The sequence below is a fragment of the Manis pentadactyla genome, chromosome 13 (assembly GCF_030020395.1).
Source record: "Manis pentadactyla isolate mManPen7 chromosome 13, mManPen7.hap1, whole genome shotgun sequence".
Classification (NCBI taxonomy): Eukaryota; Metazoa; Chordata; class Mammalia; order Pholidota; family Manidae; genus Manis; species Manis pentadactyla.
In genome coordinates, this window is record NC_080031.1 from 31,654,404 (window position 1) to 31,677,398 (window position 22,995).

Here is a 22,995-nt window from a genome sequence, read left to right on the forward strand (position 1 = left end):
AAATGAACAAAAAACACAACATACTAAATATCATCCCCCTGACATGTGTTACCCCTAAGTAAGCTGATCTAAATAAAGCATTATATCAACTTAAGTGGGAGAAAAAATGGGAGGTTTTTTTTTTCATTTGCAATCACTCTACCTTTAAACAGAGAAACTCATACCTACATTGTTAGTTCAGGATCAAGAATGATATTTTGGGCATTAAGATCTTATCCAGGAAAATAATTTATATGTAAGAGAACAGATTTTATGAATGGGAATTGGAGCTTCACATTTAATTCACTTAAAGCTTACTTGCAGAAAATATATACCATAGTAGACTGGAAAAATGTGCACTGAAAATCACTTGCAATTGATATAACTAGAGGGATTTTTCCCATTTTGAGAAGGATTCACGTTGTGTGAATTTTATAAAAATGCTATCAAATGCAGTTTGACATATAAAACATGAAATTTATAAATGACTTTAATATTTAATCTTTGATTTAGAAGTGGAAAAGCATCAATCATTGTTCAGTTACTTTTATGTACCTGTAGCAGGCATGAGTTCTGATCTATGAACTCAGGTGAACATGTATTTCCACATTATTATTATTTTTGTAAATCAACTTAATTTCTATTCTAAGCACAATCCCCAAACCTGGAGAGAGACCTAACTTCAGTCACACTTTGGACTGTACTCCTCTGTCCCAGCTCCTTAGGTACACTCACATCCTGGGGTCTTTCTTGGTGCTGGTGCACTGGCTGTGCCTGGAGACTGGTCTATGGTGGCATACCACCACTGCAAGGAATCTTACTGTCCTGACCTGCTTAGTCACACCTGAGTTACCACTTTTCTGCTGCTGTGTCATATGGGGACACAGGGATGTTTGATGAGGCTGGAAGTCCCAGACCTACATTTTTAGGTTTTTCTACATCTAATATCATGTTTTTGACAAAGATATGCCATTTCCATCCTACTTGCTAGAACAGAAGAAATGGGAGAAAAAGGTAAGAAAAAATTAACTTAAAAATTATCTTGCCATACCCTCAAACAAGATTTTTATTTTGGGATTGTCTCTACATCCACAAATTAATCTGCTAGTTTTAATAGATCTGCCTTTAGAAACCAGCCCTTCTCCCCAACAAAAAATGAACTTAGTCAACTCATTGGACTTCTCAGACTTAAATGTAGTTCAGCCAGCAAAAGCCAAATGGAATTTATATTACACTGGGTTAAGATAGTATATTTTCTCTTTGTGTGTGAGCATGCATATTCATTATTCTTCTTTTGTATGATAAATTGCTCATGAACTCTATAAAACTATTTTAAAGTTTTCAGCACCTTCAACTATCAATCTAGAAGAAATATATTATGTCTCTGTTTTCCTACTCCCTTACCATTTGCATCGATATTTTTTTGATGTCTTATTGCATCGATACACTTGCTTTGTAAAATAAGTTTTCCCTATCTAGGAACAGCTCCTTCAGGATTTTAAATGATCTCTTCATGGGGAAACTTACATAAAAGTGGGAGGAGGTAAAACTTCCAGCTGTAGCAACTGCTCCAATGGCTACAATTGACATTCATCCTCCCGTTCTTCTTTCTATCTTCCTTCCACCTTCGTCGTGCATCCTGCTAGTGGGAGGGTTATCTGGTGGCATGACCCAGATCCACATCACTAAGGGGTCCAAGATCCTGTTCACCAATATCCTTTTATGGTTCTGGCAGCTGTACATTTTTATGTTTATCGAAATTAAGGAAGGAATATCAAGATATACCTCAGTGGATTCCCTGGATAACAAGTGTATTTTCACTGCCCCCACCCACCGCACCTCCCCCCACCACCAAATGAATAATATCAGCCTTATCTTATGAAGATCAGAGTCATTTACCCATACCTGGAAGGTGACTCCATTTCTTGTCTGATAGTGTCTTGGCACAAGTGCCCCCAAAAGGCAGCAGTCATAGCTAAAATTTAATGAGATTCTTTTCTAGGTGCTCTGGGAGAAGCATTTCTTTTCTGGAGACTTCTAAAACCAAAGATCTTTGAGTCATAAGAACAGGGAGCATAAACTGTCCTACTGAGTCATTAGGAGTGTGGGAAATGGAGTTTCTCCTATTTGTAATCATAATGCCAAGACTCATGTATATTATCTATTAGGGACATAGCACCAGGAAATGGTTATTGGTTTAAAATGTACTTATATCCTGGAGATCGGTGAGCCATTTATACAGAGCATGATATCCAAACTGGCACCTCTGCTGCACCTTCAAAAGGACCTTTCAGCATTCTTTTAGACAGGCAGCCTTTATGTACTGCAGTATATGTTAGAAATTTTAGATTTTTGTTATCATATGTCCATTCCCACACCTTCTTTCCTTAAAGTGGGTTCTGTGGTTAATGCAATAATATGTGGGAAGCATAAGTAGGTGGGTGTATACATTCTCTTGGGTAATGTACTTGTTTTGATCCTGTGGATAGGAAATAAATGTAAATTCAACCAAGAATATCTATTTATTGCAGTCATGATAACTGTCTCTTCCAGAGTAGAAGGGATTCAATGTAATCAACATTCCAGCAAGAGCTTTGGCATTCTCCTCTGAGGATAGTGCTGTTTCAAGGGCTCAACACTGGTGTTTATTTCTGACAGATTGAACATTTGACAGTGGCAGCAGTATTAAATATATCAATATTTGATCAACAATTTTTGCTTCATACTTTAGTAGGCATGCACTGAAAATCAGGAGATTTATTTCTGAGCTGACACAGAGTCAAATTTTTCTGATAAGAAAGGGGAGGAAGAATATTAAACGCACCCCCCTCTAGAAAAAAAAAAAGATCAAACCTAGAAGATAAATTAGTCAAGAAATATCCAGTGGTAATGTTTGGAGTGAAATTCTTTGTGATGTATAAAATAAACCCTTCTTTTGTCTCTTTTAAGAAAATAAAGAGATTTATTAATATTTTTACTGCACACTAATACTAATGGTATATATTTTCTTAGAGAATACCAATAAGCGCTTTTTCCTGCTTCAAGCCTAACTTTAAACAAAAACAGTACTGCCACTACAGAGATTTCGCTATACTTATATATGAAAGAATGAATGGCACAATCTCATAAGGACATTGTTGAGCAACATTTCATAACTGGACTTTGTATTCTGGGAAGGAAATTACTACCTCTATCTCTTATTGTTTTATCTGTAGTACAGAGGACAAAATACCTCAGATATATGTTTCCACTTGTGTTAATGAATAAATCAATATAATTGTACATTTACCCTGTGTAATTGCACATATATACACATATGTTTTTCATTCTATATGAGTTAAAGAAAACAAAATATACTTCATTCATTTAGTTGCTATTAATGCATCCATCTGTTCAACAAATGTTTATTGAACCTATATTCTATTTTAGGCATTTTACTAGTAATCAGGAATAGATAATATCTTCCTTGTATGTTTAATCTAACAAATAAATATATCCTTAAGCAAAAATTAAAATACAGACTGGCAAGTGCTATGATAAGAGATACACAGGTGTTGGTACCCAAATGTGTAGATGAATTAGGAAAATTAGAAGAGGCTTTTGCTAGGAAATAGTACACTTAAACTATACATTAGGACAGATGCACTTTACAGACATTTATAAAACATTCCATCTGACAGCAGCAGAATACAAATTCTTTTCAGGAAGTGTGATGCCTCCATATTTGTCCTTTTTTATCAAGATTTCTTTGACTATTCAGGGTTTTCTGTAGTTTCTTGTGAATTAAGGAGTAAATATTCAAAATATTTAAATAACTCATTCAACTCAATAGCAAAAAACTAAAAAAAAAAAAACCTGATTAAAAGGGGGATCAAATAGACATTTTTCCAAAGAAGACATCCAAATGGTCAACAGGTTCATGAAAAGGTGTTCACTATCACTAGTCATCAGAGAAGTGCAAATCAAAACCATGAGATATTATATCACATCTATTCAAATGGCAACTGTCAAAATGACAGAGAACAAGTGTTGGTGAGCATGTGGAGGAAAGGAAAAAATTGACAATTTTATTTGTCAGTTACAGCTCAATAAGCTTGAAATTTAAAAATTATATATATATTTATTTACAATAACAAAAACAAAGCCCTGCCTCATAGTGTTGACCTAAAGAGCTTACTTATGAAATTTTATTTTTGTCTTGCAGTAACTTTATTTTCATGTATTTTTATGTGTAAATATTCCATTAAATTCCAAGTTAAGAGGCAGAGCCAAGATGGCGGCATGAGTAGGACAGTGGGAATCTCCTCCCAAAAACATACATATTTTTGAAAATACAACAACTACAACTAATCCTAAAAGAGAGACCCGAAGACACAGGACAACATCCAGACCACATCCACACCTGAGAGAACCCAGTACCTGGCGCAGGGGGTAAGATACAAGCCCCGGCCCGGCGGGACCCGAGGCCCCTCCCCCCCAGCTCCCGGCAGGAGGAGAGGAGTAGGAGCAGGGAGGGAGAGGGAGCCCAGGACTGCTAAACACCCAGCCCCAGCCATCCACACCGGAGCGCAGACACAGTGTATGCGTGGAGTCCTGGATACTAGGGAAACAGGACAGTAAGACCTTTGAGCAGGTCCTGAAGCCGGCGCCCCTGTGACAAAGAAAAGCAAGTGCTTTTTGAAAGTCTTAAAGGGACAGGGACCCCACAGCTGGACGGAAGCATCCCGGGTCACAGTCCAGCAGCTGGAAATTCCAGGGAACTCCAGGCGCACTAATCCCCTGGGCAACAGCTCTGAGACCCCTCATGGAGGTAAACAGCCAAACAGCCTCCTGTCCATTACCCTTCCAGGGCCCCGCCATTGCAGAGTAGCAGCCTGAGGCTGGCCACGCTCTCAGCAAGGGAGCTTCCTCCATACCCGCCGGGCAAGATACAGAGACCCAGTCTACACGCAATTGCCCAACACAAGCCACTAGGGGTTGCAGTTGTCCCAGTAAAGAAAGGCCAGGAGCAAGTGGAAAGGCTTGGCTCTCCCAGCTGACAGATGAGTCAATAGCTCACCATTGCACCTATCGACATGTAAAGGCAAAAAAATTTGATCCAGACAAGACTAACCCAGACAGCTTCGAAATCTGCTACATCTTCCCCTGAAGAGGAACCCGGGGAGATAGATTTAACCAGTCTTCCTGAAAAAGAATTCAAAACAAAAGTAATAATCATGCTGATGGACTTGCAGAGAAATATGCAAGAACTAAGGAGGGAGAATACAGAAATAAAACAAGCACTGGAAGGACTTCAAAACAGAATGGACAAGACGCAAGAGACCATTAATGGACTAGAAAATAGAGAATAGGAAAGCAGAGAAGTTGATGCAAAGAGAGATAAAAGGATCTCCAGGAATGAAAGAATTTTAAGAGAACTGTGTGACCAATTGAAATGGAACAATATCTGCATTATAGGGGTACCAGTAGAAGAAGAGAAAAAGGGATAGAAAGTGTCTTTGAAGAAATAATTGCTGAAAACTTCCCCAAACTAAGGGAGGAAATGACCTCTCAGACCACAGAGGTACACAGAACTCCCATGACAAGGGATCCAAGGAGGGCAACACCAAGACACATAATAATAAAAATGGCAAAGATCAAAGACAAGGACAAAGTATTACAGGCAGCCAGAGAGAAAAAAAGTCCACCTACAAAGGAAAACCCACCAGGCTATCATCAGACTTCTCAACAGAAGCCCTAAAGGCCAGAAGAGAATGGCATGATATACTTAATGCAATGAAACAGAAGGGCCTAGAACCAAGAATACTGTATCCAGCACGATTATCATTTAAATATGAAGGAGGGATTAAACAATTCCCAGACAAGCAAAACTTGAGGGAATTTGCCTCCTACAAACCACCTCTACAGGGCATCTTACAAGGACTGCTCTGGATGGGAGCACTCCTAAAAAGAGCACAGAACAAAACACCCAACATATGAAGAAGGGAGGAGGAGGAATAAGAAGGGAGAGAAATAAAGAATCATCAGACCGTGTTTATAATAGCTCAATAAGCGAGTTAAGTTAGACAGTAAGATAGTGAAGAACCTAACCTTGAACCTTTGGTAACCACAAACTTAAAGCCTGCAATGGCAATAAGTACATACCTTTAAGTAATCACCCTAAATGTAAATGGACTGAATGCACCAATCAAAAGACACAGAGTAATAGAATGGATAAAAAAGCAAGACCCATCCATATGCTGCTTACAAGAGACTCACCTTAAACCCAAAGACATGCACAGACTTAAAGTCTAGGGATGGAAAAAGATATTTCATGCAAACAACAGAGAGAAAAAAGCAGGTGTTGCAATACTAGTATCAGAGAAAATAGACCTCAAAATAAAGAAAGTAACAAAAGATAAAGAAGGACATTACATAATGATAAAGGGCCCAGTCCAACAAGAGGATATAACTATTTTAAATATATATGCACCCAACAGAGGAGCACCAACATATCTGAAACAAATACTAACAGAACTAAAGGAGGAAATAGAATGCAATGCATTCATTCTGGGAGACTTCAACACACCACTCACTCCAAAGGACAGATCCACCAGACAGAAAATAAGTAAGGACAGAGAGTCACTGAACAACACACCAGAACAGACGGACCTAATAGACATCTACAGAACTCTACATCCAAAAGCAACAGGATACACATTCTTCTCAAGTGCACATGGAACATTCTCCAGAATAGACCATATACAAGGTCACAAAAAGAGCCTCGGTAAATTCCAAAAGATGAAATCCTACCAACCAACTTTTTGACCACAAAAGCATAAAACTAGAAATAAATTGTATAAAGAAAGCAAAAAGGCTCACAAACACATGGAGGCTTAACCACACTCTCCTAAATAATCAATGGATCAAGGAACAAATCAAAATGGAGATCCAGTAATATATGGAAACAAACTACAACAACACAAAGCCCCAACTTCTGTGGGATACAGCAAAAGCAGTCTTAAGAGGAAAGTATATAGCAATCCAGGCATATTTAAAGAAGGAAGAACAATCCCAAATTAATGGTCTAATGTCACAATTATCGAAATTAGAAAAAGAAGAATAAATGAGGCCTAAGGTCTGCAGAAGGAGGGACATAATAAAGATCAGAGAAGAAATAAATAAAATTGAGAAGAATAAAACAATAGCAAAAATCAATGAAACCAAGAGCTGGTTCTTTGAGAAAATAAACAAAATAGATAAGCATCTAGCTAGACTTATTAAGAGGAAAAGAGAGTCAACACACATCAACAGAATCAGAAACGAGAAAGGAAAAATCACGACAGACTCCACAGAAATACAAAGAATTATTAGAGAGTACTATGTAAGCCTATATGCTAATAAGCTGGGAAACCTAGGAGAAATGGACAACTTCCTAGAAAAATACAACCTTCCAAGACTGACCCAGAAAGAAACAGAAAATCTAAACAGACCAATTACCAGCAACGAAATTGAAGCGGTAATCAAAAAACTACCAAAGAACAAAACCCCCAGGCCAGATGGATTTACCTCGGAATTTTATCAGACATACAGAGAAGACATAGTACCCATTCTCCTTAAAGTTTTCCAAAAAATAGAAGAGGAGGGAATAGTCCCAAACTCATTCTATGAAGCCAACATCACCCTAATAGCAAAACCAGGCAAAGACCCCACCAAAAAAGAAAACTACAGACGAATATCCCTGATGAACGTAGATGCAAAAATACTCAACAAAACATTAGCAAACCGAATTCAAAAATACATCAAAAGGATCATACACCATGACCAAGTGGGAATCATCCCACGGATGCAAGGATGGTACAACATTCGAAAATCCATCAACATCATCCACCACATCAACAAAAAGAAAGACAAAAACCACATGATCATCTCCATAGATGCTGAAAAAGCATTCAACAAAATTCAACATCGATTCATGATAAAAACTCTCAGCAAAATGGGTATAGGAGGCAAGTACCTCAACATAATAAAGGCCATCTATGAAAAACCCAAGGCCAACATCATACTGAACAGCGAGAAGCTGAAAGCTTTTCGTCTGAGATCGGGAATAAGACAGGGATGCCCACTCTCCTCACTGTTATTCAACATAATACTGGAGGTCCTAGCCATGGCAATTAGACAAAACAAAGAAATACAAGGAATCCAGATTGGTAAAGAAGAAGTTAAACTGTCACTATTTGCAGATGACATGATATTGTACATAAAAAACCCTAAAGACTCCACTCTGAAACTACTAGAGCTAATATCGGAATTCAGCAAAGTTGCAGGATACAAAATTAACACACAGAAATCTGTGGCTTTCCTATACACTAACTATAAACTAATAGAAAGAGAAATCAGGAAGACAATTCCATTCACAATAGCATCAAAAAGAATAAAATACCTAGGAATAAACCTAACCAAGGAAGTGAAAGACCTATACCCTGAAAACTATAAGACACTCTTAAGAGAAATTAAAGAGGTCACTAACAAATGGAAACTCATCCCATGCTCCTGGCTAGGAAGAATTAATATCGTCAAAATGGCCATCCTGCCCAAAGCAATATACAGATTCGAAGCAATCCCTATCAAACTACCAGCAGCATTCTTCAATGAACTGGAACAAGTAGTTCAAAAATTCAAATGGAAACACCAAAGACCCCAAATAGCTAAAGCAATCCTGAGAAGGAAGAATAAAGTGGGGGGGATCTCACTCCCCAACTTCAAGCTCTATTAGAAAGCCACAGTAATCAAGACAATTTGGTACTGGCACAAGAACAGAGCCACAGACCAATTTAACAGAATAGAGACTCCAAACATTAACCCAAACATACACAGTCAACTAATATTCAATAAAGGGGCCATGGACATACAATGGGGAAATGACAGTCTCTTCAACAGATGGTGCTGGCAAAATTGGACAGCTACATGTAGGAGAATGAAACTGGATCACTGTCTAACCCCATACACAAAAGTAAATTCGAAATGGATCAAAGACTTGAATGTAAGTCATGAAACCATAAAACTCTTAGAAAAAACATAGGCAAAAATCTCTTGGACATAAACATGAGTGACCTCTTCTTGAACATATCTCCCCAGGCCCAGGAAACAAATGCAAAAATGAACAAATGGGACTATATCAAGCTGAGAAGCTTCTGTACAGCATAGGACACCATCAATAGAACAAAAAGGTATCCTACAGTATGGGAGAATATATTCATAAATGACAGCTCCGATAAAGGGTTGACATCCAAAATATATAAAGAGCTCACACACCTCAACAAACAAAAAGCAAATAATCCAATTAAAAAATGGGCAGAGGAGCTGAATAGACAGTTCTCTAAAGAAGAAATTCAGTTGGCCAACAGATACATGAAAAGATGCTCCACATCACTTGTCATCAGAGAAATGCAAATTAAAACCACAATGAGATATCATCTCACACCAGTAAGGATGGCTACCATCCAAAAGACATCAACAACAAATGTTGGCGAGGTTGTGGAGAAAGGGGAACCCTCCTGCACTGCTGGTGGGAATGTAAATCAGTTCAACCATTGTGGGAAGCAGTATGGAGGGTCCTCAAAATGCTCAAAATAGACTTACCATTTGACCCAGGAATTCCACTCCTAGGAATTTACCCTAAGAATGCAGCACTCCAGTTTGAAAAAGACAGATGCACCCCTATGTTTATCGCTGCACTATTTACAATAGCCAAGATATGGAAGCAACCTAAATGTCCATCAGTAGATGAATGGATAAAGAAGATTTGGTACATATACACAATGGAATATTACTCAGCCATAAGAAAAAAACAAATAAATCCTACCATTTGCAACAACATGGATGGAGCTAGAGGGTATTATGCTCAGTGAAATAAGCCAGGCGGAGAAAAACAAGTACCAAATGATTTCACTCATATGTGGAGTATAAGAACAAAAGAAAACTGAAGGAACAAAATAGCAGCAGAAGCACAGAACCCAAGAATGGACTAATAGTTACCAAAGGGAAAGGGACTGGGGAGAATGGGTGGGAAGGGAGGGATGAGGGCGGGACATAAAGAAAGGGGGCATTACGATTAGCATGTATAGTGTTGGGGTGGCACGGGGAGGGCTGTGCAACACAGAGAAGACAAGTAGTGATTTTATAGCATCTTACTATGTTGATGGACAGTGACTGTGAATGGGGATGTTGGGGGGACTTGGTGAAAGGGGGAGCCTAGTAAACATAATGTCCTTCATGTAATTGTAGATTAATGATACCAAAATAAAATTTAAAAAATAAATAAATTCCAAGTTAAGTGATGAAATACACCATTTTTTTCCCCTTTTCCCAATGTCTAACACAGTATCTAATAGTTCTGTGAACGAATGAAATTAATATTAAAGCAGCCCATTTAATTACTACTGCATTTACTTCTGCAACAAATTGGTGACTAAATAAGTGAACCCAATAGGAAACAAACAGATAAGCAATTCCAATAAAAATGGGCAGAGGACCTGAGTAGATATTTTCCAAAGAAGACAAAAATAGCCAACAGATGTATGAAAAGGTGTCCAATATAACTGATCATCAGGTAAGTGGAAATCATAACCACAAGGACATCTCACCTCACAGTTAATAGGGTAGTTATAAAAAAATAAAAGATAACATGTTAAGGATGTGGAGAAAAGGGAACCCTTGTATACTTCCATGGGAAAGCCATTATAGAAAACATCATAGAGGTTCCTCAAAAAAGTACAGATAGAAATATTACATGATCTATCAATGCTTCTTCTGGGTATATACCCAGAGGAAATGAAAGCAGGACCTCAAAGAGATATCTGTGCTCCATGTTCATTGCAGCCTTATTCACAATAACCAAGATACGGAAACAACTTAAGTGTCTGTTGATAGATGAATGGATAAAGACCTTGGGAGTTATTTGTATGTATATACTATTCAGCCTTAGAAAAGAAGATCTTTACATTTGTGACAACATAAATGAAATTGCACATTATGCTAAGTGAAATAAGTCAGACACAGAAAGAAAAATACTGAGTGGTCTCACCTATATGTGGAATCTAAATAAGCTGAATAGTCAGAAGCAGAGAGTAGAATAGTGGGTAGGTGGGGGAAATGGAGAGATATTAGTTAGAGGGTACAAAGTTGCATTTAGTTATGTAGGATAAAGAAATCTAGAGATCTAATATATAGCATGATGCTTATAGTTAATAATATGTACTGAATTCTGGATTCAATATATTAAGAGTAGATTTCAAGTCCTTTCAATGCACACAAAGGTAACTATGTGAGGAAATAATGTTAATTAGCTTGACTGTACTAATCATTTCACAATATATATATGTATATGAAATTATCATGTTGTACATCTTAAGTGTGGGTTTTTTATTTTTAATAAAAATTGAATGATGTATCATGATTTCCTTTTCAAATGTATGTTGTAAATTCATACTTAAACTGAAACCTACTTTATTATTTTAGTAAAATAAAATTCATTACCACAAATGACCTTTACATGATTCTGACCAACTGGCATGGAGGAGTCATTGGTATGCAGCATCTGTCACTGCTGAGTTTCCATCATCTGTGAAGCATAGAAAATAGTTGAGTTATATTATGTATTTGAAAGTGTAATTTTAGTTCAGTGTATTTTGTATTACACAAAATTGAAGTACAAAAGAGAAAGGAATAATGACAGAATCATGAGGCTTTCAACACAGCAAGGAAGTTGGAAATTCTCAAATTAGCAATAATTGCAGAATCAGCACTTACTATCACTTGAAATAAATGCCTCTTTAAAGAAAACTACAATTTAAATATTTCTCATACAAATATAGAAAGCAACACTGTCTCAAAGGAAATAAAATAGAAACATACTGATAGGCAGCTTAAGTAATTGCTGTGTTCAAGTTCTCTTGTCTATTTTTACATGTAAAAAATATGCCCTACTTTTTTATTCCTATCTACAAAGATAGAAAAATATCTATTTTTTGCATTCTGCATCAAAGCTTTGCTCACCTACTTTGAAGATAGTAAAAGATACTTAATGTCTCATAATATTGGGGTAAAAATAGAATAAATCCACATTAAAGCAATAATAATTTTAACATAATTAATGTATCTGTGTTACTATACTCTTCACCAATTTTTTTTAAGTAAGAATGGAAAATGTGGTTTAACATTTGACTTTTAGAAGGGTGCAAAAATAAGTTTTAAACAGTACTCTATTATCTGTTGGTATTTTATTTCTTATTATGTTTTGTTAAATTCATCAAATATATATATGAAAGGTCATTTTTTTCTTTTTAATTTTTATTTTGAAATAATTATAGATTCATAAGAAGTTACAAAAATACATACAAAGAATAGATGTTAATGAAAATGGCCTAGTAGGGAACTCCAAAATTCTCTCTCACCAATAAAAATTGTGAATTAACTGACAAAACAGTCAGAATTAACTTTTTTGGAATTCTGAATACTACTCAAAAGCTTATAGCAGCCCGGTGAATGCTCGGTCGAGGAGAAGCATAGCTGAAACACAGTGAGATATAGTTCTGGAGCTTCTTAACCTTCCTTGAGCCTGTCCCCTGACCCCAGTTGGGTGGTGGTCTCAAAGACAGCAGCCTGCATTTCCTGCCCAAGTCTTTAATACCAGGTGGAATAGAGTGGCCCTTAATTTCAAAGAATTGTTGCTCATTTTGACTTGTCTGGTGGCTCCTTGAAAGCCTGGCCCAAAGGGCATGTCTCTATTTTGTCTGACCCAGAACTCTCCCAGGGCTGAGGAGCCTGCCCTGTAGCATTTGTCAGAATTACCTAAAGGCAAATGTGGTAGTTGCTGCTGCTTGGGCGAAGGATAACAGCTGGAACAAGCGATAGACTAATCAGAAAGTTGAACACAGAATTACCCAGCATTTCCACTCTAGCATTTCTAAGAGATTTGAAAACATATGTTAAACAAAATAAACACTTGTACGTGCATATTTATACCAGCTTTATTAATAATAGTGAAATAGTGGAAATAATCCAAATGTTCATTATCTGATTGGATAAACAAAAGTGGTATATTCATACAATGAAATATTATTTGATCATAAAAAACAGAATGAAGCACTGATACCTGCTATAGCATTGATGGATCTTGAAAACTTTACACTAAGTGAAAGACCCAAACACGAAAAGCCACCAATGATATGATTGCACTTAGACAAGGTATCTAGAATAGGCAACTCCATAAAGACAAAAAGAAGATGAGTAGCTAGAAGTGGGGAAGGGGCAAATGGGCTTAAGACACATACAATTAAACAGGCATAAGATTTCCTCTAAGGGTAACTACAGTATTCTAAAGTTAGATAATAGCAATGGTTGCCCAACTCTGTGAATATACTAAGAGTAACTGAACTGTACACTTTAAAATGGTTTAGAGTGAACTTTATGTCATTTGAATTTTATCACATACACATACTCACACATACACACACAAACATACCCACACACACAAGTGGCTCTGGGTCATGAGTGGAGCCATAGGTTGTTCAGGCCATGAGTTCCCTGCTGTGTTCCAGGGTAGTAGGGACACTAGGATTCCCTAGATCTTCCCCTAAATCTGTACCAATATGCAAAGCCCCTACCCCATAACTTGTCATTTTTTGCTTTTATTACAGTGTGCGATTTCGCATGATTAATGTGGTTATTTTATCTGTTTTTATCTACTACATAGAAATCTGATTCAAGCTGTGGACACTGAATTCACATGTCAGGTTCTCAATAAGTACTCACCAAATAAAGGAATATACAATAGGAGGGGGGAAATGCACAGAGATCCTGTGTACCCTTCATCCAGTTTCCCCCAATAGTAACATCTTCTGTAACTGTAGTACAATATCAAAATGAAAAAATGGATCTTGATTAAATTCATATATCTTACACAGATTTCACTATTCTTACAGGCACTTATTGTGCATAGATAGCTCTATGCAATTTTAATATATGTGTTGATTTCTACAAGTACTACAACTAGGATAAGTGGACTGTTATCCTCTTGTAGCCACATCAAACTCCAATCTCTATCCTCTGGCACCAGTCTGTTCTCCACCTCTAAATCTTTTTCTCATTTCAAGAATGTTATAGAAATGGGATCAAATAGTATGTAGTCTTTGTGATTGGTCTTTTTTCATTCAGCCCAATTTCCTTGAGATCCATCCAAGTTGCTATATCAATAGCCAATGATTCCTTCATATTGCTGTGTAGCATTCCATGGCATAGATATACCACCATTTATTTAATCATTTATTCATCAAAGTACTTCCATTTTTTCCAGTTTGGGGCTATGAATAAACCTTCTATATAAACATTCATAAAGAGGTTTTTGAGTGAACATAAGTTTTCATTTCTCTGGGGTAAACACCCAAGGAAGTTCAGGTTTGGGTGGACATTATTCCATGAAATTGAAGGCCAATAGAATGTTAAAGATAAATGTTACTTGAACAAAAACATTTGCATTTTAGTAGGAAGAAAGGCAAAAACAGGTAAACAAATATGTTTTAAATGTAACTGTAGATCATAATAAATGCTGTGAAACCTGGGCACCAGTGAGGGTCCTAGGAGTGCTGAGAAACTCTGTGTCCTTGGTTAGCTGACTCTCCTGGCATAATTCTGGCCAGGATGCTCCTAAAACTCTTTGACAGGACAATTATTACTTGGCATATATTTCCTTATTTCCTCGGGGGAGGCAGGCTTTGGGAAAGGAGCTATTTGCAGGTATCTCAAACTGTACACAAAATTCCTTTTGATGATTATTAACAAGCTTACATGCATAGCTGCAGGGCTGAACAAAAGTCTTTTTCATCTTCTTGTTTTTTAATTTTTTCTTTTGTCTTTGGCCTAAAGGTTAAAGCAGCAAAGGAGACAAATACAGCACGGAGGCAAAAATGCCAAGCTTTTTCTGCTACAGTAGTAAGCGTTTGTTAAACTCAACACAGCTGAAGGGGGAAAGGAAACAGAACAAAAACTTCCGTTTAAGTTCTACATTGTATCTTCCTCAAGTGAGAATGTTTTCCTTTGGTTATATTTGTTTTGACTAATAAAAGTCAACCAGCTGAAGCTTTTTGGGCATGTACCTGGGCAGAAAATTAGCAGCTTCAGAAGTAGAAAGGTTTAGGCTCATGTGGCTAAATAACTATGCGGTCAGGGAAGCTTGTAATAGAAACAGTTGTTTAAACTGTAAACTGTAAAAGAGTTAGAGATAGCTAGGAAAAGCAAGAAAGTTGTTAACTGGGACCATGGTCTCCTTCTTTTGAATTTCACTCTTAGCCTACAAAAAATATGTTCCACCAATCAGGAAGGAGTAACACAATAGAATTTTAAACCTTCTTTCCATCTTGCTAGTTACCTCTTACAATGAGAAGCAAAGCAATTTATTTAATTTGTGGGATTAGAATACTCAGTCTGGCCTCTTCCTTGCTGCTTTTTTGGATTGGCATGTCCTTAGAAAGCACACAATCTCTTCTCTTCCACAAAATAAATTTACCAAAGCAGGGTCTGTGCTGTTGTTATGGGAGTGTACCTGACTTTCAGGCTAAAATTATTCAAAATCCTTTTAGGACACCAATTTTATCAGTAACAAAACAGCTATTTAAAAAAATTTCTGTGTACCCGAATACTGTGTGCTCTTCTTAGTTGGTTCAGAACTAAAGGGAAGGGAGAAGAATGTAATTAACTGTCATACACAAATCCCAACAGTAATCAAGGTGCCTTACCTTAATTTATACTTAGGTAGATCTATACTCTGTCATAGCTGATAAACTAAACCTAAAAGTTTTAAATATGCGTGGTATCACTTTATTAGCTTTGAGTTTAACAAAAAGATGTGCTTAAATGATACAAACAGCACTAGTTTTTGCAAGAGACGTTTTTCACCTTGGGAATAATGGGTTGTGATCTAGGGTCATGGATTGATTTGTTCTATTTCTGAAGCCAGGTGCAATATGATGAAATTAAAATCATTATAACTGGTTCCACTATACTCAAAGAATCAGAACTTGACAATAGTTCTAAGTTTCTCATGAGGTAACATTATAGCTGCCATCTTCAAGATGGCAAGTTTTACATACCCCTGAAGACAGGCATAGCTTATATGAAATTATTGTGTAAGTCAAGAGTTAGGAAAGCTTCTACATGTTATTTCAGGATATCTCCCTGCCAGTACAAGGTTGAACTGAAGGTTCATCTAGTGATTTGAATGGAAATTAATGTTTTGAGCTTTGCTTTGGAAATTCTTTCTGGAGTAGACAAATCTCATTGTTAAGATTTTCTTGTGTTCGAATAGAATGGACCAGAGGTGGAATAAATCTCTCAAACCACAGCTCTTTAATATTCTAGGAGTCCTTATTAACAGTTAAGACTCTTAAAAGAATCAAGCATCTAAGGCTGTGCTTCTTGTGTCTTGGTGTGAAAATGAAACACTTTGAATTTGAGTTATAAGGGTACTTAAAATTCTTATGTATAAGTGACTTTATTTCCTTCCTATTTAGCCTAATCTCCAGTATATCCAGCACTGGTAAATCCGCTTACTTTTGGGAAACATATATCTTAACTGAAGATTTTCCCCATCTCATAAATATTTCTGAGCACCAATTCTATTTCATATATTCTGGTAGGTGCTGTGCATATGGGAATAAAATAGGCAAGGTCCTGACCCTAATGGAGCTTACAGAATTAGAAGACATCCATTAAACAAACATACACTGGAAAACATATCATACAAATTTTGACAAATGCATTAAACGAGAAGAAAACATTTTATGCAAATAAATACAGAGGACATCTAGTTTATATTGGGGGTCAGAGAAGTCTCAGTGAGACTCTTAAGTACCTCTTAAGATGATGGTTGAAAGAGGCAATCAAGTCAACCCCATAGCCAGTGAAAGGAATATCATTTCAAGCAGAGCAAACCACATGCGAGTGTGAGGCTCCGAGGTGAGAAATAGTTTGGCCAAGTGTGGTTCAGAGAACACAAATGGTGTAAAGAGAAGTTAGAGAGGCCAGGAGGCTTGTTAAGGATTTTGTGTTTTAGTCGAAGATCACTCAGACTGTTGTTTGAAGAATGAACAAGGAGCCGAAACGGGAGTGGGGAGGATGCAGAAACAGTGACATAAACTTTAAGATGCATTGAGTTTAGCAGGCTCTCTCCTTCCTGTCACTTGCTAGCCTGTGAAGATATCATGAGCTGCCTAATGAAGAAAGATCAGGAAAATTGTTCTCCTGGTTTCTCATGCTCAGGGAACAATTCTTCTACAGTTTTTTTCAGATAAAAAACCATCAATATCCTCCTTTCCCAGTTCTAAAGGTATTAGAAAATGAGGGTATTTCTTCCTGAGAATTGTATCAGGTCAAAGATACACTAAATTCCAGTAGAGGGTCGAGTTGTTCTGAGTCAGAAAAGGTGTAAATGCCTCCCAAAGCAAGGCGGTGGGAGGTGAGAGGTGAGTCTGCCTTCTCTCACATCAGGGTGTGGGGGGCAGAGGGGGAACCGGGAACACCAGGTCCAAGTGTATTAAATTTTCTCCAGAAAAATACATAGTCTAGTCTCATTAAGGAATGTAAATTTATCTTATTAATTTGACTTTTGGCCTCACTTGAAAAATACTAGCCTTGGCATTATTGTGTTGAGAAGCATTTGCTTCCTTCCCACATCTTCTTCCAAGACAAGAGGCTGCTACATTAACTGAGAATTTGTCATGTGGAAAATCACCTGGATGCAGTGGTACCATTCAAGTGCACTGACCAAAAGGTCATCCCAGATGTCACAGAACAAATATGCTTTCAGACTAAATTAAAATGACCAAATACTATGGCTTATTAAATTAAAACACTGAGCAGAAAGCAAGAAGAACAGAATGGGGTAAGTTAACTCCCTCAGAGGGATGCAAGCAGGGTAAAGGGCTTTCCGGGTCCTGCTTCCTCTTGTGCTGCGTCAGCCCTCCCAGCTGACGGTTTGGTGATAAGGACCAGAGCTGAGTTCAGGAAAAGGGGGCTCCTCAGAGGAAAATGTCTTGCGCTAATGACACACACACTTTCTCTACCAGAGCGTTACAGGGGGGCTGTACCTGATGCGAGAGTGCCTGCCACTTGGCTTGTTGAGCAGCCTTTGCATTTCTAGGACAGAGCATGTATGCAGGATCAGAATGGAACCATAATGAATGACAGCAGGTGGTGGCCATTTCAGATGTGAAAAAGTTCTTGTCTCAAGGTGGCATGATCATATGCGTGTCTTTCCTCCGCTTTTTTTTCAAGGAACATCATTTTGTTCCGTTACATTTTCTGCTCATTCTATCTCTGGCATATCTTACATATGACTAACTTACTATCTATAGTTACCAAATCATTTGAAATTCAGCCTATGTCTGCCAAGTTATTTCTTATTCATTACATGTACTAAACCTATCCACTAAGTTGTACTTATATTTCATATGCTTATTATGATATTTTATTACTAGCATATTACTATCTGTGCTTAACATTTATGAATTCCATCCATCCTGTTTGTTTTCTTGTCTTCTAGAGCAGAATTCAGTAGTTATAACAGTATGGAAAGTGTCCATTACAGAATGCCATTAGCTGAGCCATCTAATTTGATTAGTGTCATATATCACAAAATCTAGTCTTTCTACTTTCCAATATTTCCCCTGATAAAAAGGAGAATTTGCATGTTTTAATGACATTAAGAAACACCTGAGGTAGTTCAGATGAGATATGATGGTGTCTCAGTCCAGACTGAAAGTAGGGATGTCGAGAAATGGATGAAATTGAAGGGGAATCAGCAGATCTAGGTGACCAAATGTAAGTCAAGTTTGCAGGAGAGATGGATATCAAGGAAAATTCCTGAGTTTCCTTATATATATATATATATATTATATATATATACATCACTTACTAAGAACATGTGGGAAAAATGGAAGAGAAGTAAATTGAGGAGTGGAGGCTGGGGAGTAATGAATGTAAATTCAATTTTGGAATTATGCTCAAAGGGAGATATCCAGTTGGTGATTAGTTATTTATTAATGTGAAACATGGAAGACAAATATATCAAGCATATACAATGAGAATGTCTCAACATAAAGATGATAATTAAATATTATTTAATTGAATGATATCATTTATGAAAAGAATGTAAATGGAAAGAGAGACTCAATGAGAATCAATATTATAAGCATCTATATGAAGTCATGTTTTTAATTATGTCAATTTAGCTAAGCTGGGATGAGGTTTCTCAGAATTTCCTTCCCTGTAAAGTTCCAGGTTAGCTTCAGCCACAAGATATATTTCTCATGAGATTATGAAGATGGAAATGAAGCAATAGCTATGTTCTTCTTGAACACAGAAGGTCAGTGAAGGACAAGAACCACTTTGCAACTCAGGTATGTTGTGATTCACCTGCTTAACTTGGGAAAACATCCAGCCCACAACTCCTCTAGGTCTAGCCAGCTTTTCACCTTCAGCTTTTGCAACTTTTATGTAAGAGGAATGTTTAGCTCCAGATGTTTATCTTCACTTCCACCTCTGAGGCTAGAGGCTTGGAAACAGTGAGAGACGGATGACCGTTATCTTGGCTTCCATCTAATCCCACAGGTTTCAGCTTGTCTTGCTTCCTTTACTTCAAACCCATCTTCAATCACGTGTTCAGCCTCCAGCCATAGACACAGAAGCATCAACTTCACTCAGGCCATTTAATCAGCTTCCAAGTGGTTCTCCTTCTCTGACTGAAGCATGAATAACAGAGGTACAAACAACCTGAGTGTGTGTGTGTGTGTGTGTGTGTGCATGTGTGTGTGCGTATGTGTGGTAATATTACTGTAGCACTAGGAAAAGAAGAGCAGAAGTAAGTTGACAAACTAGGGACATTGTAGGGTACTGTTCCAGCATTACTCTGTCATTTGCAAGTTTCAAATTCACCCTTCCATACTCTCTTCTCTGATTTTGGGGCTGGAATTCGGCAAACTATATTTTTCTCCAGTCAGCTAGCCCCCCTCTAGGTTCTGCCACCAAGAAGGAGGTAAGAAAACAAAGGCAAGACAGGGACCTACTCACTTCTCGATTCCTATCAGCATTGGGCGAGCAATGATCCTTTGCTCCAGATGTGGGGGTGGGTTTCCTACCTGGGCTTTTCCCAGCACCATGAAGCCAGCCTCAGCACACCCCTGGGAGAATCACGGCAGTTGGGGGAGGCCTTTCTTCAGAAGACTAGAACCTCCAGGGACTCCCAAGATCGGACTTTAAAATACCAACACCTGCTCCCCTGGGCCCCTTCCTCAGAGGCCTGAGTCCTAGTTTTGCAGGCTTCCCCTGCCAACATTTAGGTTCTCATATCCTTAACTACTTGTTTTCGTGTCCCTTAGCCTAGGATTGATTGGTTGATGCTTCCTACTGATATCACCTCAAGGTTTTCTCAATATTTCTTGTTTTTCTTTTTTAGCGTTTGAACACCAGTTAAGAAAACCTCTACATCAAGTTTCATCTCTTTTTCTATATAGAGTGGTATCTTTTTTCCTGCATAGACCCAGTCTGATAAATACTGCCTCTCAAGAACATGTAAAAACTGTTGGAGGAGTACCAGCATTTGGAGGAAAATTATAAAGGAAAATTTCCAGTAGAAGCTGGTGTCTGGGCTGAATCTTCAATGAGAGAATTCTTGTTGAATGTCATGTGAAGCTCCTGGCATTAACACGAACATTCAAAATGAATATGTTTTCTCATGTTTGCTTGTGTGGCCACTGTTGTTCTTATTTTTGTTACTGTTGTTATTATTATGAGTAATAATCAGGGATTAAACAGCTAAAAGTGCCCCATCTTTTAGGGAGTGCAGAATGTGATCATTCTAGGGAAGCAAGATTAGTACACAGAAAGGCTTATAGAGCTTATCGAGGTACATAGAGCGTAACGTAGAAAATTACAAGTAGTTCAGTATAGCTGGGCTTCAAAATAGAGGAGGAGAAGTTAAAGGGTGTAAGGACAGAGTACAGTTTGTAGGCTTTGAGAATGTGCTTGTATTTTGTTCTGAGAAGGGTAGGGAGCTAGTTCACTGAGGGCTGATGTGCACTGTGGAGCAGCCTCTCTGGTGGTGGTCTAGTCATGTATCGGGGAAGACACACGGGTTTAGGTTGACCAAGGATGAGTCTCTACACTGTTTCAGATGAGAGAGAAAGGTGGTTTGACCTGGACTGGTGGGAGTGGGTATGGGGAGAACAGAATGGATTTGGAAGTTAGGAAGCAGCATTGGTACTTTGGTGATTGATTTGGTGCAGAGAGAGTAAAAGAAGAAGGAATTAACTTGCAAAGCTAGGTGCCTGGCAAAGCCAAGCATGTGGATGGAAATGCCAGCAATCAACACAATGGCTCTGGAAAGAGGAGGAGAGATGGATGCACATGTTTTAGTCCATTTGGGCTGTTACAACAAAATATCACAGCAAGGGTTGCTTACAAACAGCAGAGACTCGTTGCTCACAGTTCTGGGGGCTGGAAGTTTGAAAGGTGCCAGCATGGCCAGGTGAGGGCCTCACAGACTTCTCCCTGGAGCCTCCTCACGTGGGGCAAGGGGCCACATGTCTCTATGGATCCTCTTTCATAGGGCACTGATCCCATTCATGAGGGTCCCAGTCCCGTGACCTAAACCCAAACACCTCCCTAAGGCCTCACCTTCTGATATCTTCACGTTGGGCCTTAGGGTTTCAGCATATGAATGTTGAGGGGACGCTGACATTCAGATGACAGCAATCTGTTTTAGGAATCTAAGGTTAAATCATATATATAGTGAACATATCTATCTTTTTCACTGTGTATTATCTGTCAAACATTCATAATAGATGTTCTCAAAGAAGAATCTAGAAAAAAATGGAGTAGGCTTGATAAAATAGAAAAAAAAAATCCTCAACTAACAAAATCAAAGTTTTGTAGTGAATAAAAATGTTTGAATAGCAAAGTCATTTGAAAAATATATTACATATTCTATCTCTATAGCTCTACAGTATAATGTTTTCTAGATGGGTCCATTCATCTAGCCAAAAATTGAGTGTCTGTTCTGTGCCAGGCACTGTTGTAAGCTCTGTGAATACCATAACAAAATAAAGTCACAGCCCTCATAGAGCTTATATTCTCATGGGATGAGATGCACATATAAATAGTAAACAAATAATTGTGTAGTGTGTCATAAGGTGAACCGTGCTTGGAAAAAAATAATTAAGCAGGGTGAAGATGCAGGGAGTGTCAGCGGCTGGGCAGTGCACGCTGTTTTATTTAGAGTGGGGCAGGAAAACCTCAGTGATAAGGTGCTAATTTAGTGGAGGCCCAAAGAAAGGCAGTAGCAAATCATGTAGACATAAGGATGAGAGGGGGACTGCTCCAGGCAGTGTGGTCAGCAAACTGTAACGTGAGAACGTGCTTGTCAGGTAAGAGTAGCAGCCCTGGCAGAGGCTGAAGCCAGAGAGGTAGCCCAGGAGGCAAGTCCTATACATTTAAGGCAACTCTATGTGGAACCTCTGGGCAAGAGACACCAACTCTGCTTACCATGCGGAAGGGATTGAGGTGGGAGATGAAATGGTAAAGGGGATAAAGAGGCACAAAATCTCAATCATAATGTGAATTAGTCATGGGGATGAGAGTACAGCATAGAAAGTATAGTCAATGATTCTGTACCATCTTCCTAGGTTGACAGATAGTAATTACACGAGTTGGGGAGAGGATTTAATAATGTGGGTAACTGTTGAATCACTGTATTGTACTCTTGAGGCCAATATAATACTCTATATCAACTATACTTTGATATAAATAAATAAATAAATAAATAAAAGAGGCACCAGCTAACATTTAACTTGTCATATACAGTGACCAGTAAACACAGAAAGGATACTTAACCCATTTTTAAAGAAAAGAAATAAAAATAAAGTACCTTTGTTTTTGGCCTGACAGATTAACAATATTGTTTTATGTGTCGTGTTGGTGAAAATA

General features: G+C 37.9%; 1 protein-coding gene across 3 annotated transcripts in view; it reads right to left on the reverse strand.

The window, feature by feature from the left end:
* Window positions 1-1,015: 1,015 nt before the first annotated feature.
* LOC118921137 (caspase-12-like) overlaps window positions 1,016-22,995 on the reverse strand; it is a 38,743-nt gene continuing 16,763 nt past the window's right edge. The window contains exons 12-14 of one of the 3 annotated variants that reach the window (XR_005028214.2): window positions 13,774-13,865; window positions 11,497-11,581; window positions 1,016-2,458 (exon numbers count right to left, since the gene is read on the reverse strand). The gene's annotated coding sequence lies outside the window, so the exon portion shown is untranslated. Of the gene's footprint in view, window positions 2,459-11,496; window positions 11,582-13,773; window positions 13,866-15,648; window positions 15,684-22,995 lie in introns of all 3 variants that reach the window. The other 2 variants (XR_005028215.2, XR_005028213.2) reach the window with 2 other exon arrangements.